This window comes from Glycine max, chromosome 4 (assembly GCF_000004515.6).
Source record: "Glycine max cultivar Williams 82 chromosome 4, Glycine_max_v4.0, whole genome shotgun sequence".
In the NCBI taxonomy this organism is placed as follows: domain Eukaryota; kingdom Viridiplantae; phylum Streptophyta; class Magnoliopsida; order Fabales; family Fabaceae; genus Glycine; species Glycine max.
This window is the reverse complement of record NC_016091.4, coordinates 12,051,296-12,072,025: the sequence shown is the minus strand read 5'-3', so window position 1 is coordinate 12,072,025 and position 20,730 is coordinate 12,051,296. Positions and strand designations below refer to the sequence as shown.

At 32.7% G+C, this 20,730-nt stretch overlaps 1 long non-coding RNA gene across 1 annotated transcript; it reads right to left on the bottom strand.

Annotated features, from left to right (window-relative positions):
* Positions 1 to 5,637: 5,637 nt before the first annotated feature.
* Positions 5,638 to 8,860, bottom strand: LOC102668545 (uncharacterized). Its single transcript, XR_413884.4, has 3 exons — positions 8,309 to 8,860; positions 7,150 to 7,333; positions 5,638 to 6,594 (listed from the first exon to the last, which is right to left on the bottom strand). It is a non-coding gene; the product is annotated as an uncharacterized lncRNA (long non-coding RNA).
* Positions 8,861 to 20,730: the final 11,870 nt, after the last annotated feature.

Genomic DNA, 20,730 nt, shown 5'->3' with positions numbered 1-20,730 from the left:
CATAGGATAGAAGAAATAAAAAAACCTAACAATTCAAAGACCTTAACAAAAAAATTCCCTAGACCAAGTGAGGAAGACGTAAACAAGAAACATTGTGTCTTTGATAAAATATTTCTATTGCGATGTGCAAATAAATGGAAAGGGAAAATAAGACAGCAAATAAATCAAACGTGATCAATATTTATGTAATGATAGGGAAGTCATAAAAATTGCAATATGGAAGGAACACGTATGTTGTTGGAACTTACCAACAGGAAAGGAAGACTTCCCTGTGTTAAAGTCAATAAGACTGTAATAAGCATAAGCTTGAAAAGTGTTGGACATTTTAGTGTAATTGATCTCTTTATTATGTTAAAATAAGAGTGCACGCTTGTTTTAATGTAATAACGAGATGTTCGGTTTAGGCAAAGGTTGGAAGTTACATGGAAGTTACTAAAACTTCCATCAACGGTTGGAAGTTACATGGAAGTTACTAAAACTTCCATTAACGGCAATTTTTAAAAATAAATAACTTCCATCAACCGCCAAAAACCACCTGTTCTTTGATTATAAATAATCATCCTGGTTCAGAAAGCATAACGTGTGAAAAACATACAAGACCAAAACAAAACTCTTGAATTATAATCTTCTGATTTTATCCGATTGAACAATTTTGGTTGAACCCCGAAATTTGATTCAATCTGAAAGTGTTTATACACGACTTCAGATTTATCCAGGATTATCTCGATTTTCAAATTAACCAACAAAAGATTGAATCAAATCTTTCGAGATGACGAACGATAGTTCGAAGATGACAAGCAAGTTTGCGAAGTTGGACAAGTTTGAAGGGCAGGATTTCAGAAGATGACAGAAGAAGATGCACTTTCTCTTGACAACATTGAATGTGGTGTATGTGCTGAGTACACCGATGCCGGTGTATATGGAAGGCGAAACTCTGGATCAAACAAGGAAGCGTTCGAAATGGGAGAACGACGATTACATTTGTCGTGGACACATTCTGAACGGTATGTCTGACTCTCTCTTTGATATTTATCAAAATGTTGAGTCTGCTAAGGAATTATGGGACTCTCTTGAATCCAAGTATATGGCAGAAGATGCCTCAAGTAACAAATTCTTAGTTAGTAATTTCTTTAATTACAAAATGATTGATTCGAGGCCTGTTATGGAGCAATATAATGAACTGCTGCGGATTTTGGGTCAGTTTACTCAACATGATTTGAAAATGGATGAATCCATTGCAGTTTCATCTATAATTGATAAACTGCCTTCTTCTTGGAAAGACTTCAAGCATACCTTGAAACATAAGAAGGAAGAGTTGACTCTGGTTCAACTCGGTAGTCATTTCATGATTGAGGAGTCGCTAAGGGCTCAGGAAATTGACAAAGTCAATGATAAAACCGTAGCAGGTTCCTCTTCCGTTAATATGGTAGAGGAAAGTGGAACAGTTAAGCAAAATTACAATGCTAAAGGTAACAAACGAAAATTTCAAGGAAATAAGAACAAAGGTCCAAACAAACAGACAAAATTGTCATGTTGGAAGTGTGGGAAACCTGGTCATTTAAAGAGGGATTGCCGGGTGTTCAAAGGAAAGAACAAGGCTGGTCCAAGTGGGTCTAATGATCCTGAAAAGCAACAAGGTCAGATTGTAGTGAATAATTTTAATTCGAATACGAATTCAAATTATGTATCACTAATATCTGATGCATTCTATGTGCAGGATGATGACGTTGCTTGGTGGTTTGATTCGGGAGCAACAAGCCATGTGTGCAAAGATCGTCGTTGGTTCAAGGAATTTAGACCAATCGATGATGGCTCTATTGTGAAGATGGGCAATGTTGCAACTGAACCAATCCTAGGATTAGGTTGTGTGAATTTAGTTTTTACTTCCGGAAAAAAGTTTGTATTTGGATAATGTCTTATTTGTACCTGGTATTCGTAAGAACTTATTGTCTGGTATGATTTTAAATAATTGTGGTTTCAAGCAAGTACTTGAAAGTGACAAGTACATCTTGTCAAGACATGGTTCGTTTGTTGGATTTGGTTATCGTTGTAATGGAATGTTTAAATTAAACATTGATGTTCCTTTTGTTCATGAATCTGTTTGTATGGCCTCGTGTAGTTCTATAACTAATATGACAAAATCAAAAATTTGGCATGCTAGATTAGGACATGTCCATTACAAAAGATTAAAAGATATGTCAAAAACAAGTATGATTCCTCCTTTTGATATGAACATTGAAAAATGCAAAATTTGCATGTTGACCAAGATCACTAGGAAACCTTTTAAGGATGTTAAAAGTGAGACTAAAGTCTTAGATCTTATTCATAGTGATTTGTGTGATTTGCATGCTACTCCATCGTTAGGTCATAAAAAATATCTTGTTACTTTTATTGATGATGCATCAAGGTATTGTTATGTATATTTATTAAATACAAAAGATGAAGCTCTTGATAAATTTAAAATTTATAAGAAAGAGGTAGAACTTCATCAAAATGGGCTAATCAAAACTCTTCGTACGGATAGGGGAGGTGAGTATTATGATCCGGTTTATTTTCAATCTACTGGAATAATACATCAAACTATAGCTCCCTATACACCACAACAAAATGGTGTAGCCGAAAGGAAGAATAGAACCTTGAAAGAAATGGTGAATTCCATGTTATCCTATTCGGGTTTAAGTGAAGGATTTTGGGGTGAGGCTATGTTGACAGCATGTTACTTGTTGAACCGAATTCCTAACAAAAGGAATAAGGTTACCCCATATGAACTTTGGCACAAAAAGACACCAAATTTGAGTTATCTCAAAATTTGGGGATGTAGGGCTGTAGTCAGGTTTACAGAACCTAAAAGGAAAACCATAGGTGAAAGAGGTATAGATTGCATATTTATTGGATATGTTGAACATTCTAAAGCATATAGATTCTATGTGCTAGAATCTAATGATTCTGTTGCTGTGAACTCGGTTATAGAGTCACGAGATGCTATCTTTGATGAACAAAGGTTTACATCTATACCTAGGCCAAAGGACATGAATTCCATGTCGAAAGTCTCAGTTAATATTGAGGATATACCTTCAACTAGTACTGAAACTAGAAAGAGTACGAGAGTAAGAAAGGCTAAGTCATTTGGTGATGACTTTCAACTCTATTTGGTTGAAGGGTCAAGGAATGATATTCAATTTCAATATCAATATTGCCTTAATGTTCAGGAAGACCCAAAGACTTTTAGTGAAGCAATGGCTTCAAGGGATGCTGTATTTTGGAAAGAAGCAATCCAAAGTGAGATGGATTCCATCATGCAAAATAATACATGGAAATTGGTTGACTTACCTCCTGGATGTAAGCCATTAGGATGTAAGATGATCTTTAGGAGAAAGATGAAAGTGGATGGTACTGTTGACAAGTACAAAGACAGATTGGTTATCCAAGGCTTTAGGCAAAAGGAGAGTATTGATTTTTTGATACATATGCTCCTGTTGCTAGGATATCCACTATTAGACTGTTGTTAGCACTTGCTGCTATCCACAATCTGATGATTCACCAAATGGATGTGAAAACTGCATTCTTAAATGGTGAATTGGATGAAGAGATATACATGAAACAACCTGAAGGGTTTGTTATGCCAGGAAATGAAAATAAGGTGTGTAAACTGATGAAATCTCTTTATGGCTTGAAACAAGCGCCTAAGCAATGGCATCAAAAATTTGATGAGGTTGTGTTGTCTAGTGGTTTTGTTATAAACCAAGCAGATAAATGTCTATACAACAAGTTTGATACTCATGGCAAAGGAGTTATCATTTTTCTGTATGTAGACGACATGTTGATCTTTGGTACCGACCAAGATCAAGTTGATGAAACTAAGGCATTTTTGTCTTCTGAGTTTGATATGAAAGATATGGGGGAGGCGGATGTGATCTTAGGAATAAAGATCAAACGTGAAAACAATGGCATTTCCATCTCTCAATCACATTATATTGAGAAGATATTGGAGAAATTTAATTTTAAAGATTGTTCTCCGGTAAGTACTCCCATTGATCCTAACCTGAAGCTATTACCTAATAAAGGTGTAGCAGTGTCTCAACTTGAATACTCAAGGGCGATAGGATTACTCATGTATGCAATGATTAGTACTAGGCCTGATATAGCTTATGTTGTTGCTAAACTCAGTAGGTTTACAAGTAATCCTAGTTCTCATCATTGGCAAGCTATGAATAGAGTATTCAAGTACTTAAAGGGAACCATTGACTATGGTTTGACATATACTGGATTTCCTTCGGTTATTGAAGGTTACTCTGATGCAAGTTGGATAATCAATATGGAGGATTATTCATCAACAAGTGGTTGGGTATTCCTCCTTGGAGAAGGTGCTATCTCTTGGGCATCCAAGAAACAGACCTGCATTACAAATTCAACAATGGAATCTGAATTTGTAGCTTTAGCAGCAGCTGGTAAAGAAGCTGAGTGACTAAGAAATCTGATCTATGAGATTCCATTGTGGCCCAAACCTATACCTCCCATGTCTATCAGGTGTGATAGTCAGGCAACTTTGGCTAAGGCATATAGTCAAGTGTATAATGGGAAGTCTAGACACTTGGGTGTTAGACACAACATGGTTCGGGAGTTAATCATGCATGTTGTGATATCAGTGGAGTTTGTGAGAACTCAACATAATTTGGCCGATCATTTAACCAAAGGGTTAAGTAGAGATCTCGTGAAAAGGTCGGCTGTGGGATTAGGATTAAAGTCCATCTGAAATCTCTTATGTTAAGATATCCAATTCCCATCTAATATGACATTAGGTGCTGAATTCAATGTGGAAAGCTTAACATGTAGAGATTGGAACACATCATCGAAAGTATCCCAAAAGGAATGTGTTCGGTTCTGTAAGTTAAGGAGGTTGAAGTATAACTTCTCAATGGTCCTTTTGAAAAATTGCATTTGCAGGTGCAAGAAAGAAAAGGACTACCTATATAAGCATGAAGTTTAGCCGCTTCAAGAAGCTGGGACTTGGCTTTGATATGCTTATGAAGGATAGGGACACAGGCTAGTAAAACTAGTGTCGAGCAAGAGTAATGTTATAAACTATTGTGCAGATTATCTTCATGTATTCATTATGAATAGAAAGGGTTCAATCCTTAGTGACACCCTGATATTCGAATATTTGAAACGTGTAATTTGCTAAGATGAAATTCAATCGTCACGATATTTCATCTATGCAGTAGTTTGTGGTATGTTATGACTTTGGTGATTTGATCGGTAATTACACTAAAATGGGGGAGGTTTGTTGGACATTTTAGTGTAATTGATCTCTTTATTATGTTAAAATAAGAGTGCACGCTTGTTTTAATGTAATAACGAGATGTTCGGTTTAGGCAAAGGTTGGAAGTTACATGGAAGTTACTAAAACTTCCATCAACGGTTGGAAGTTACATGGAAGTTACTAAAACTTCCATTAACGGCAATTTTTAAAAATAAATAACTTCCATCAACCGCCAAAAACCACCTGTTCTTTGATTATAAATAATCATCCTGGTTCAGAAAGCATAACGTGTGAAAAACATACAAGACCAAAACAAAACTCTTGAATTATAATCTTCTGATTTTATCCGATTGAACAATTTTGGTTGAACCCCGAAATTTGATTCAATCTGAAAGTGTTTATACACGACTTCAGATTTATCCAGGATTATCTCGATTTTCAAATTAACCAACAAAAAGCATCTATGACTTATTACCCAAAAAAAAGAAAAGATTTTCTTCATAAAGACCCATTACACATTCCTTTACAATGAATTCCGAAACCACTCATACACATTAGGAGAAGCAAACTTGAAATAGCAAAAATAATCCAATAATGCATCAGATTGGTGAGAAGTGAAAGCAAACAAATTTAGTGTAAAGTGACCCATTTTTTTCAATCGGAGAGAAACCCAAATGCGGAAACCTTGCAGTGATGAACACATAACCACAAGCTTATTACAAAATGTAAATTCACTAACAGGAAATATACTTAAAAAAAAAGGAGATTGAACTTCGTTGATAGCAAGCACTTGGTCGTTGCTCTTCTTTAAAAAAGGATATTGTGAAAAAAGACAGAAACTAAAAAAGAAGGTTGTGCACAAAACATGAGAAGATATATACAAATAACCTTACCAAGTGAAGTGAGCTTCTTCAACCAACACAAGTGACAACCTCTGTACACCCGGAGAATGAATCTTAGATGCATTTTTAAAGTGTTTCTATGTTATTTTCCAATCTAAATTGAAGTTTTACCAGAGTAATCTATGTTGATCCAATGCAAAGCTTTATAATACATATTATCAAGAAAAAAAACTTAAAGTTTTATTAAAGAGCAGTACTAAACTAAGCAAATATTAAGATAATTGTTGCACCTCTTCCAAAAGTATGTTTAGAACGAAAGATATAGGACATGTTTTAAAATCTTCTTAGTATTTTCCTATTTCTATTTTTTTTATATGACAATAAGCAAGAAAGAGAAGAGAAACATGCCTCGGTCATTATAGGAAAAATTTCTTTTTCCATACACTCTCTCACTTTGTAGGAGCAATTTCTTTTTCCATATATTAGTATAAACTGCCACCACAAGAATAATTGCTATGTGTCAGCAAGCAGTGTCATTGTTTGCTTAATAAGATTTGAAACAAAAGATTTTTAAGTATGATATATTAATTACCCACAAAAAAATGGAAGTAAGATGAGGTGTTTGAGAGGCAAATGATAATGTATAACAGAAGATTTTTAAAATATGATATAAGTAGTAGATAGTAGAAGTAGATTGTTGCAAGGATATGCACATAAGGCTAAGTAATAGAAGGTGAATGAAATAAGATATTAACATTTTAAAATTATCATCTTCATAAGTTTTAATGTTTTGAATTAACTCTCTGATCTCTCTTCCTTTTGATTTTTCCTTTCAAAATCATGCATTAATACTAGATAGGCAGGTTGTAAAGTAGCACATGTTATAATAAATTTAAAAACTTCTCCTTTCTTATGTTACCCATAAAAAAGCCAAAGATTGATTTGCACTATAGATTATTATCAATATTTTTTTTTACCTTTTTTTGTATCATTCAATACTTGCAGATTTTTAATCATAAAAAAAGATGGACGATAATAGACACTTACCCACGACTTCTTGCTGCTGGTAGAAAAATATTTGATTCCTTAAATGAAAAATTGAATGTAAGTTGCTCCCAAATGGATAGTAGCATGTTCAAACATGAAGGAAACTTTAAAGTGACACCTTCACCTTGGAATCTGCTACAACAAAACTTGCAGGGATACCAAGCCAACATAGGAAGCTTCAACACTGAAACACAAATATTATAATGAAATCCAGAAGAAAAAAAATAGTTAAAATTAAAACATTGAAACTCATGGCAAGTCCAAGACACAAATATTATAATGAAATCAATAGAAAAAGACCTAGTCATATATCAAGGGCAATGGAAAACCAAGCACATAAATTATTATTCCAAAGTTTTCATATAACTTATGCCAAACCGGGACACAAGCCATAACACATAAAAAAATTAATAGAAAAAAAAATAACAGAATATTAATTGAAAACCTAGAAAACATATATGGAACAATGTTAACAATAACATCTGACAAGGAATAGCCATCACATGTATGGTGATTTTCATTCAACCAAGAGTTACTACAAAACACTACCACTGTAATACAATTAATTTGTTATAGTCATAACAAACTTTTCTTTTTCTTTTTCTTTCTTTCTTTTTTTTTATGAAAAGGAAAAATACAAAGAAACGATGGAGACGTGAAGTGAGAGTGAAATTTAAAAGCCATTTTTTAAAGGAAAATCAGTTATAGTAAATATTTTTTTCTCATGCTCTGTCCTTTTTATTTATAAAGTGAAATTTTTTCTGCAGCTTTGCTTAGACTAAACTCAGTTCAAAACAACCAACTAAATAACAATGCTTGGGTCTGAAGAAACTCCAAGCCACCCAACTGATAACCTTTTATGAATAAAACAATAGACCTTTTATTAAGCCACCCAATTCCTCCTAATTGCCTTGCAATCAAGTATTTTGTAAAGCTGAAGAAGTATACTATTAAAAAACAGCATAAAATATCATTATTATTGAGTTATATAATAAGTAGAATAAAACCATCAAGGAAAGTTTGATCATCTGACCTTTCACCACTAACCACACAAACAACACAAGAGTAGCTGATCACAAAGAAAGGAGGTATTCATAGGTCAGGCACAGAGTAGCTTATCACAAGGAAAGGAGGAAACAAATCACAAGATTAAACTTACCTTTACATCATCACATGTACATTTTTTCTTCATCTCCTCTCCAAAATTGTCCTTTCCTATACCAGATATGTAACTTGTGGCACCTCGTGCTTGAAGCGTCCACTGTTATAAGATGAAGACAAATGATTAGTAAGAAAATCAAAAGATATTTTTGTTATTTACAAAAGTCTATTGAAACAAATTAAACCCAAAAACAGAACATGACTCGTAACCAAAAATCAATAAACATTGATTTTAACATACAACAACTTAAAACATAAGAGAGGAGAGAGATGAGAACAAAGAGAAGATGAAGAAAGGGAAGGAGAAAAAAATGGAGTTGTCATTGTTGTCGGTGATGGAGCGAGAAGAAGCAGGTGAGCCAGTCGGAGCTGATTCAGGAGTTGGGATTAGTGTGCCAGGTTCGAAGGGTTTGTTGATGGAGAATTTGATGAAAGAAAAGAGAAGAGGAAAAAGAGGAGAAGAACAAAAAGATGAAAATTTTTAAATTCAAAAAGTAATTAAGCGGAACAGGTGAGGCCACATGGAGGCTCTGCTTTGTTTCTAGGGAAACCGTACCCATTCAAATTTGAAATTTGAAAAGTAGAGGCCAATGCTGGAATGAAGAAGCAGAGGAAGGAAATCGTGACATTTCCATATTTGAAAAAAACTGAAAATGGTGACACTTGGTGGAGGAACCCGTCATTCTTTTACTAGTAACACACACGCACACGCGCGCACACACACACACATAACTATATTGTTAAGCATGAATAATACATTCAAGTGGAAAGGTATATTTTAGGTTAAATTAATTTTTAGTTTTTTAACTTTTTTTTTAATTTGGTCTTTTAATTTTTTAAATTGATTCGATGTGATGCAGAGTATTTACAAGTTTTTACTTATGACTATTTTTTGTCGAGAAACTTAACTGACTACCTTTAAAGGAATCTCTTATCTCAACCACGTTTTTTCATCCAGAGGGCTTAAATCCGAAATCTTATTTAAGGAGACAAAACCCAAAACCACATAGACCAATGACTTATTGGTTTCTATTTCATACTTTTAATACATAAATTTATTTTACTAGTTTAGAGCTTATTTTGATAAGTTACTTGAAGTAACATATCAAAATATGTTAATTTATAAGCTACTAGTTTTCTTTTTCTTTTTCTCAATTTTAACTTCACTAATTTATTTTTACCTTTTATTCAATTTAAAATCCTTTTTACCTATTTTAACAATCTTACACTTACACAAAATTCAACTTGTTAAATTTTTTTTATTTTTAAATGGTATTATATAAATATTAAAAAATTTATTTTTAACAATATAAGTTTATTTAATTTAATTCTATTTTTTAAAAAGGAAATTTTTTTATTTAAATTAATATTATTTTATTGAAATTTTGATTTTAAACACTATGAGTTAAATTACATAATCTTTGCCATTCTTTATAATACAAATTTTTAAAAAATATTGTCATACTTTTTAAGATGATAGGTTATTAGAAATAAATTCCAATATTAGAAATCATAGCATGATTTATTGGTGAAGGAGGGCTATTAGATAAGAGTAATGAGACCGACTTAGAGAAAAGACATCACATATGGTATATGTCCTTTATGTTACTTGACATTTGTGAGTTAGCTTATCACTTCATTTTTTTCAAACACTTTTAATTAAATAAGTTAGTTTATAAACTTCTAGCTTTCCATCTATTAGCATAAAACTTATAAGCATTCAGCTAACTTATCTCATATTGTTTTACTTAACATGACCTTTGTCTATATAAGCACAACCATGGGCAAAAGTAAATCAATTTATCAAGGTCAAATGACTTATTTGGTCCCTTATCTTATATTTTTTATTCATTTTGATCCTTTATCTTTTAGAAAGTTCATATTAGTCCTTTATCTTTGTAAATTGATTCAAATTGGTCCTTCCATCCATTGAAATTTGACGTCATTAACAATTTAAAAATATTAGCGGTTAAAAACTGCCACAAAATGTGTTTTCCAATTTTTCCCTTCTCCTTCCTCTTCTTCTCCCCCACAAACTCAAATTCTACCCCCAAATTTCTTTCCCCTAAACCCTAACTCACCTGAATTCCATGACGCCCTTTGCATTCTCTCCAACCGCCTCACCTCGACGTCGCTGCCATTGTCAACTCATCAAGTGTTGCTTGGGTGGCGAGTCAAAGAAGCTAGTCAGTACGACTCGATGGCAATTCTCTTGTCCCCAGGCAACACCAGGCATGTGAAAGGTGTGTTCCTCACGCACCACAACTTCATCGCGTTGATTGGAGGGTTCTATCACCTCAGAAATGTGGTGGATCATGACCCGCACCCGATGTCACTCTTTACACTATTGTTGTTCCACGTGTTTAGGTTATGCATGCTGGTTAGGGCCATTGCCGTCAAGGAGACACTCATCTTCATGCAGATGTTCAACTTTGAAGGGATGCTCAAGGTTGTAGAGAGGTATAAAATCACTTACTAGTGTCGCCACCACTTGTGGTGGCACTGGCAAAGTCGGAGCTTGTGAAGAAGTGTGATATGAGCTCTCTCCGAAATTTGGGTTGCGACGACACACTACTTGAGAATAAGGTCTCCAAGAACTTCAGAGCCAAATTTCCCAACATGAAAATTGGGCAGGTGAGCGAACTACTTTATTATTAAAATAAATTATGCGTTTAGGGGAAAGAAATTTAGGAAAAGAAATTAGGGGTGGAATTTGAGTTTCTCGATTTATGGGAGAGAATAAGAGGAAGGAGAAGGGAAGAACTGAAAAACACATTTTATGGTGGTTTTTAGTTACTAATATTTTTAAATTATTAACGACATCAAATTTCAATGGATGAAAGGATCAATTTGAACCAATTTAAAAAGATAAAGGACTAATATGAACTTGCTAAAAGATAAAGGACCAAAATGAACGAAAGAAAATAAGATAAGAGACCAAATAAGTCATTTGACCATTTATCAAGGAAAATTATAGAAAGAGAAAACAAAAGAAGGAATGACCATATGAACAAGTTTGCATGTTAGAAAAGAAAGTGCCTTTTTGGTACAAGTCTTTATAGTTTCTCTCTCCTCATTTTGATCAAGACACATATAAAGAGAAACCTGAAACAACTCTTTCTCCTTCAAATGCTTCATAGAATGAGAGTATAAAGAATGAAGCTTTCTCTCCTTCAACGCACATATTGTGAAGATATAAAAGGAAAACTCGAAGCTTGAAGAATCACTTGACTTTAGAATGTTGAACTCAACTTGAACTTTCTCAAAATATTTGGGCACTACTCTTACATGAACCTAAAGTTCACATTCTCTTCTTTGTGATGTTATTTTTTATTCTTACTTAAACTTTCATATTCTTACATTTTAAGTTTGTCTATTTGTATCTCAAACCTATTTGTATGTAAAATCTTGAAGATGCTTAAAGACAAAGAATACTTGGGTATTGTAATCTTTGGGTATAAGATTGCAATTGTAACACCTAAAAAGGCTTAGAGAATAATTTTTTATAGCTAGAATTGGTTAGTGGATCTCTTTCATGTTGAAGGGATTAAATGTAACTCAAGTTGAGCGAACAAGTATAACAGTTTGTGTGTATTTTGTAACACCCTATTTTTCGTAAAATAAATAAAAAGTGTTTTATTTAAAAATTAATAGAGTTTTTAGAAATTAAAGAAATGAGAGAAAAGATTTTTTGTTAATTAAAATAAGGATTTCATAGTATTAGAAAATAAATAGAGTAAAATGATATTTTAGAAAATAAAGTGATGTTTTAAATGGTTATTTATTTAATGAAAGAGTAAAATAGAGTTTCTTTTTATAAAATAATAAAATAAAGAAAAATAAAGTAAATAATAGGCTCAATGTATCCTAGTTATAAATAGAGACATATTATGTCAGTTTTTACATTTATGATATGTCTCTACACTCTTTCTTTCTCCCAAATTCATTTTCCGTTCTTCCTCTCCCAAAACCCTATCTTTTTCCTTCATACGCTCAAAGCCGTCCCAGTAAAACTATGATTTTGGACTTGTTAACCGTTGGATCGCTTTGAAATTTGGACGCCACCTTCAAAACTCATTCTTTAATATTCCCACCTTTGGGATTTGCCAAATAGTGTCCATAGAGAGAGAACTGTCCTTGCACGGAGACAGTGAAACTGAGGCTTCCATCCCCTCTCCTTCTCGCTAACGCTTAGAAACCCTAACAGAGCAACCAGAGGAAAAACTTGAGGAATCTTAGGAAACCTCTAAAGACACCACTATTGCTATCGGATTACACACGAGCCCTCTTAGAGGTAAGGGATGAGTTTATTGTAATTAGTGTTAAAATGAACATGTGTAGGGATCCTTAAAGGATCAAATTGGGGTTTATTTTGAGATGTTTACTATATTGTAATTCTGCCTTTACGATTATAATCACGAGATTGTTATGTTTGACGATCCAATTGATGCCTTGATGCAAATTGGTTGATAAAATTGAATGATCTTGGTGTTTTCATGTCTTTTATTCCTTTGATTTTGATATGATTATGTGAAATTGTTTGAGGGGTTTTATTCTCACACACACACACACACACACACACACACACACACACACACACACACACACACACACACACACACACACACACACACACACACACATATACATATATATGTATATGAATTGTTAAAATAAATTAGGAATTAATAGTTCAAATAATAAAATTAAATTGAAGGAAATTAATATATTAAGATTCAACGACAAATACTTTCAATGCATTTTTATTTTAATTATTTATTAACTCTTTTTAATTGAAAATAATATAGTTCAATTTAATATATACATGTTTTGTGTCATGTAAATATTAATACTATGTGATGTTTATATGATTCACGAGGAGCGATAACATTTTGCGTTGGGATTATAACATTGTGATTGAGATTAAGCATATGTGATAAATTGAGTATGTGTTAAATTGTAAGATACATGTGTATTAAGATTTTGTATGCATTGACTTGTGAGCTATGAAATGTACAATCACACAACTGTAAGACCATTTAAGGGTGACAAGTTAATGCATGATGAGTATTATGATGGGATCTACTGTGGGAACCTGACGAGTTGAATCACTTTGAGGTGTGACGAGTTAAAATGATTTTGAAAAAAATTGAGTAGTTGTGTGTATTGCATAGTTCAAACCCTAGTGGCACATATATGATTTTAAATGCCTGATTTAATGAGATGATTAGTCATATGCATATAACATATTAATATTGTTATTGTGTGATATGTATATGATGCATGAGGCGTGATAACGTGATGTCTTAGGATTATGAAAGTGTGATGAACTGTGTGTAAGTGACAAGTTGAGTATGTGTTAAATTGTGAGATCGCACGTGTATTGAGATGTTGTGTCCATTGAGTTGTGAGCTATGAGTCATACAATCACACGACTGTAAGACCCTTTAAGAGTGACAAGTTAATGTACGACAGGTATTGTGATGGGATCCACTATGGGAACCCGACGAGTTAAAATTATTTTGAGAGCAATTGAGGAGTCATGTGTTTTGTATAGTTCATAGATAAAGTCTACATGTTAAAATGTTTTCTGGGTTGGACCTGAATCAGTAGGGAAAGCCCTGACGGACTCTTCGGAGTCTAATCCTTCGGGGTAAATACACCTCATTTGAGTGCTCCTTTAAGCTTGTGCTGATTCCATATGGTTAGATCATTCTCACAAAATAGCATGACTCTGATTGGACTCCCTATGATTTTACTTAGTGAAAGTGACCTGACTTACCAATGTATAGTTTGTTTTGTCATGTACTCCTAGGTGTACGTCGAGGTTTTTCACTGACATGGTACCACATTGCATATTGCATAATGCCTGTGTAATGATCATTATGACTTGTTACGTGATGATGGGTAATGAATTGTGTAAGTGTGAGTGTTATACTTGAAATGTGTTGTTTTGAACAAGTGACTAATGTGAAGGTGTGACATGTGATTAAATCCTTGGGACAAGTGATGTTATGCAATGAGTGGTAAAATGATTCAAATTGTGCTAAGTTGAGCTTGTTATATATATATATATGCACTTTCGTTTATCTCTATCTATTTAGGAATATGATAACTCACTCTTTGTGTGTTGTTTGTGGTTGAATTCTGTGATGATCTCGAACCTTATGTTCATGGGAGTAGATGGTTAGGTGGATAACTATGGAGAACCTTATGCTAGAGGACAATAACACACTATGCTATGATAGGATATGACATCGAGGTTTAGGATTTTATGTTGTTTTTATCATATGCTATTTTGAAATATGTAGTTGAACATGATTTACTTCTATATATTTGAGTCTTACATGTGTGCGGGAGTTAATGGCACACTTTATTTATTTTTCTTTTGATGTTTTTTTTTAAAATCAGCAAAAACATGTATTAAAATGAGTACAGGGGTATCACAAACCCATAAACATAAAGTATCAGAAACATATCCCTGCGCAATTGAGCTATTGGTTACATTATATTTAAACCTTGAATAACAAGTTTAAATAGCTAATAACAAGTTTAAATAACAAGTAATTTTATAAAACCTGTCTCGCCATTAAGAATTGCGGAACATTTCAAATGATATTTTTTTTAATATGATATTAATATAAATTAATTTTATAAAAACAGTAATAATTAATGTTTATCGAAAATCATGAAAATATATAAGATAAATGTTTTTATTTCAGTTCATTTATTTCATACACAATGTTGATTTTATTTTTTATATTTAGTTATATAAAAAAATATTTATTCCGTACCATCCATACACTAAAATAACAATAATAATAATGTAAAAAAAAAGGAAATACGTTCAGCGCTTCTCGCCAACTATATTGGCGGATCATGCATCTCGCCATCTTCAGTGGCGGCACCAACGTATGCAGGAACAGACCCCCTCAGTTAAAAGTTTGAAAACAGACCCCCATTGGTAAATAGTTTTTAAAACTAACCCCCTACAGTAAATTTGTCATTCTATGGTCCTACTCCTAACTAGTAAAATAAGTAGTAATGATGGGTTAAGTAGAAACCAATCCAAATCGAACCGAACCAAACCGAACTACATAATATTCATGTAGTAATTAGATTAAATATTAGATAATTTTTATGTAGTAAAATAAGTTGTAATGAGATTAAATATTACATAATTTTTATGTAGTAAAATAAGTAATAATGATGTGTTAAGTAGAAAATGAGATTAAATATTACATTCAAAGTGAACCAAACCGAACTACATAATTTTTATGTTTGGTTTGAATGATTTTTTAACTAAAAATCAAACCAAATCTCACCGCAAACACCCCTACCAGAAACTTTCACTATGCAGCTTCGCTAGTTACCATCATTCCATCATTAGCCTCTAGATTGAACTCATTGCACTTCATTAGTCCATCAATTGCCTCTTTACATTCTTAGTCAATAGAGTTGGAGTTAAGAAGAGCAATAATCTCAGAAGGTCATGTGTCAAATAAGAAAGGAATCAAGTTCTTTATTATTTTTTTTTTGAGAAAAGAATCTTACCTCAGGCTAAGGTGTAATATCTCATTTTTTGTAAAATAAATGAAAAAAATTATTTAAAAATAAATAAATTTTTAGGAAAATAATGAGATTTTTATAATTAAATAAATAAGAAGAAATATTTTTATTAATTAAAATAATGATTTTAAGGTAAATAAAATAAATATATGTTCTTAGAAAATAGAAAAATATTTTATTTATTCATTTGATGAAGAGTAAAATAGAATTCCTTTTTATAAAATAATAAAATAAAAAATAGAGTAAATAATAGGTTGGGAGTACATCGAGACATATTAGGTTATTTTTTTTATATTTACAATATTTTTCTACGTTTTTTCTTCATCTCAAATTCGTTTTCCTTTACTCCTCTCCCAAAACCCTCTCTTTTTTCTGCATACACTCAAACTTATCCCAGTAAAACTATGATCTCGAACTCGTTCACCCTTGGATCGTCATGAAATTTGAACATCAAGTTTGGAACTCATTTTCGCCCATCTCCATGATTAGGATTTGCAAAATAATGTTTGTAGTAAGAGAAATATCCCTCGCACTTTTTCCTGTATATACCCAAATTTATCCCAGTAAAACTATGATCCCGAACTCATTAACCGTTGGATCGTTGTCAAATTTGAACACTAGGTTAGAAACTTATTTCCGCACATCTCTACCGTTGGAATTTGTAAAATAATGTATATGGTGAGAGAAATATCCCTCGCACGGAGAAAGTAAAATGGAGACTCCAATTCATTCTCCTTCTTTCTAATGCTAGGAAACCCAAGCAGAGCAACTAGAGGAAAAACTTGAGAAATCTTAGGAAACCACTAGAGGCGCCGCTATCACTGTCGGATTACACACTTGAGCCCGTTTAGAGGTAAGGGATGAGTTTATCGCAATTAGGATTAGAAGGAACGTGTGTAGGAATCCTTAGAGAGTCAAATTAGAGTTTGTTTAGAGATGTTTATTGTATTGTAATTCTTCCTTTATAATTATAATTACGAGATTGTTGTATTTAACGAATCAATTGACGCCCTAATGCGAATTGATTGATAAATTGAGTGTTTTTGGTGTTTTCGTATTTTTGACCTATGATTTTGAGTCTGATATGATTATGTGAAATTGTTTGAAGGATTTTAATCCCCATGTTGTGAGAAACATTTTGTATGATTCTTTTTTGTATTTTGGACAAGATTTACTATATTAGTGGGATAATTGTTATATTGGGATCATGAAATTGTGTTTAAGTGATAAATTGAATATGTGGTGAATTGTGAGACGTTAACTTGTGGATATGGGATATGGTTGTGCATAAGTGTGTGGTTAATATTTGATGTGACAATACTTGTATTGTGAGTTGTGAATTATACAATAAATCGACTAGTGTTTACCTTGAGAAAAGTGTTTATGCACGAAGTGTTAAAAGGAATGTGTAGGGTTTCAAGTTAGGAACCTAAAGTGTTAAATTGTAATGCAATTTGTTAAACGTGTTTGAAAACAAGTGTGAAGTCGTGAGTATTGTATAATTCATGAGTCATGTCTGTGTGCAAAAGTTGTTTTAAGGGTTAGACCTGAATCAGAAAGGTGAGACCCTAACGGATTCTTCGGAGTCTAGGCCTTGGGGGTAAAGACACTCGGTTTGAGTGCTCCTTTAAGCCTATGTTGATCCCATATGGTTGGAGGATTCTCGCAAAACAGAGTAACCCTGACTGATCACCTTATGCTTTTACTTAGTGAAAGTGACCTGACATACCCATTGTATGGGATGTCTTGTTATGTACTCCTAAGCACCTTAGTGTAGTTTTTCATTGAGATGGTATCACATTGCATATAGGCTAGAGTCTTAGTATAATTGTTGCATAACACCTGTAAATTGTTTATTATGAAATTGGTGAGCATTGTTACGTCCAGACTCGAGTGTGCAATTCATGTGTAATGTGATTGGTGATTAAAAAATGAATTTTAAATGATAAAGTGGTGAAGTGATTTGGATTGTATTAAGTTGAGCTATGTTATAAATATTTTTATAATGTATTTTGCTTATGCCTTTGTTTATTTGTATTTTATTTAGAAATGTGATAACTCACTCTGTATGTGTTGTTTATGTTTGGATTTTGTAATGATCTCAAACCTTGTGTTTGTGGGAACAGATGACTAGGTGGATGACTTTAAAGAACCTCGTACTAGAGGACGTTAGGACACAATGTTATGATAGGATGTAACATTGAGACATAGATTTCTGTTTTAATTGCATGATATAAGGACACTGATGAGTTGGCCATAATACCTCCAATAAGTGGTGGTTGAACCACTAAATATCACTGCATGGTACTTCTACTTTTGTGATCTATTAAATATTCTTTTAAAAAATATGAATTTGAATAAATACTAATAAGTTAATATATCATATAGGATAATTTTATTGGTGGTGTGCAGTTCTCAGTCAAGAGGTTAACCTTTCTCATCATACAATATGGAGATTTCTACTAAGTTTTTAGTCAACCGCTCAATCATGAAGTTAATTAAAAAATAATTTTAACAAAAAGGTTCAACCTTTCGAGAACTCAACTCTAGAAAATTACCCTATGAATTTAAGAGAATTGCCTATGAATTAATAAAAAATAGTGATGATAATTTCAATAGTGATATCCATTTTAAAAGGTTCTATATAAACAATTTCTCCAACAATTCACATAATATAACAATTTCAATAAACACGTTTTCGATAATAATATTTTTTATATTAATTCTAATAATGATTTTGATAACAATTCTAAGAGTATGATATATGACAATGTCAACAATGAATTTGATAATAATATGGAAAGGAGATTAGATAAAAGTAGAGTTCATTTTTTATAGATTGAATATAAATAAATACAATGTGACCTTCAAATCGAGAGTCATTTTTGAGTACGGAGTGATTAGTGTTTTAGGATTTGAGTAACAGTGATTTAATCCAACGAAAAAGGTCTTTATTTATAGACTTTTACTACTAACGATTGAATTATAGATTTTCGACATGTGTACAAGTTCTTAATTACTTAGATCTAGTGGCATCTAATGTCTTCACATAATCCTTTTCATCAACCGTCACATCTACTATTTCAAATTCGATATAAACTTCATTATGAGAGTTTTTTGCTTCCATGTGTTTAATGCATTTTATCAAAATTTCAACTCATTGAAATTTATTATTTTTATATCCATTTTCACATTTTGGACTCACTAAATATTTTAATCCAATCTTAACCTTGCTACATTATTAAAATGGTATATATCAAAATGCATCTAAGCTCTCACACTTAGAAAGTTTCTCATAGGTAACAAATGCCCCTTAAAATAGTTTGTTTGAGTATTTATTATTGAGAACATAATATTTTCACATCGAATTTCTTTGACAGTATTGTTGTAACTTCCTATATTGCAACATTTATACCCATTAAAGCTTGGAGAACACGTTCAACTGTGCAATATTTTTATGCTAATCGAGGCCAAATGATTATACCTATAAGCTTATAATTGCCTATCTCCACTAATCACATCACATCTTCTTTCATCATTAGTTTATATTTAAATGCATTTTGAAATTATCTTTAATGGCTTATAAATATTAATTGTTTCCGTTCTCCCGTTCTTCTTCTTTTCTTTCTTTACAATCCCTAATCCTTGCTCTTATTGTTCATCTTCTTCATCATCCATGGCATCTTCTTCTCAGCAACCAAATCCTCCCATGGGGCAACAAGAAACCTCTACTAACATGGAGAGAAGTGCGCCACTCTCAACATCTACTGTAATGACCCAAAGAGAAGGGGGATTTGAATTAATACTTATTCCTGATCATGAAGAGGAATGCAGAAAGGTATGGGAAACACAGCTACTAATTCCAGCTTCTATTAACAAAAACATTTGTTTTGTAGGTCCTTATCATCCACAGGTGGATTTAGAGTCCATTAAAAGTTGGTTCCCAACACATGATGGAGAACTCCCTATAAATCATAAAGATACCATCATGAGTGATTTTTTGAAAGAAAAAAGTTGTATATTCAAAGCTTTTCCCCCTAAAGATAGGAAGACATACTTTAGTTGGTTGAAGCCTTTAGAAACAAAGAAAGCACAACATTGGAAGAACATAGGCATATATAACTTAATTCAATTAAGCAAATACGATGTTGTTAATTTGGATATGCCCATGCTTATGGCTTATTTTCTATTCTGGAATCAGAGTTTGCATGCTCTTGAACTCCCCTGTGGTCTAATCTCGCCAACATTAATGGATATGACTACTATTACTAAAACCTCTAAGAAAGACTTATGCTCTAGGTTTATTTGAGGATCAAACCGAAAGAAGTGAAGTGAAAATTGACTTTAGCGCTAAGTCTTATGGAGGCTTTATCGAAAAGAATGCCAAGGATACTGAAGAAGTGTCTGACGAAAAACACACTACTTTTCTGATGTATTGAGTTTCCTCGCATTTGCTTTGCACCCACTCTCTTCAAATTTTATTGCTATAACTTAGCTCAAGCTTTCCATTTTGGCAAAGATATTTGTCTTAGCAAATTTCTCTTAGCTTCTGTTTTTAAAGTAATAGACGAAGCTGTTGAAATCATGGATGTTCTAGGGAAGATGAAACACATAATTGGCCCCTTATGGATAGTCTAACTTTGGTTGAATGCTATTTTGGCTAATCACATTACTCTTGAAAGAGACATCTTGACTGGTATCGAACACAAGATAGAGGAAACTCAACTGACTTACCTTACCCACAGTAAGGAATTCTGCACTTATGAATGTTATAGGAAGTACATCAAAGCTTTTCTCAATTTCAATCATTTCGATCTCAATTTGGCTCCTTTTCTAAATTCCAAGCTAACT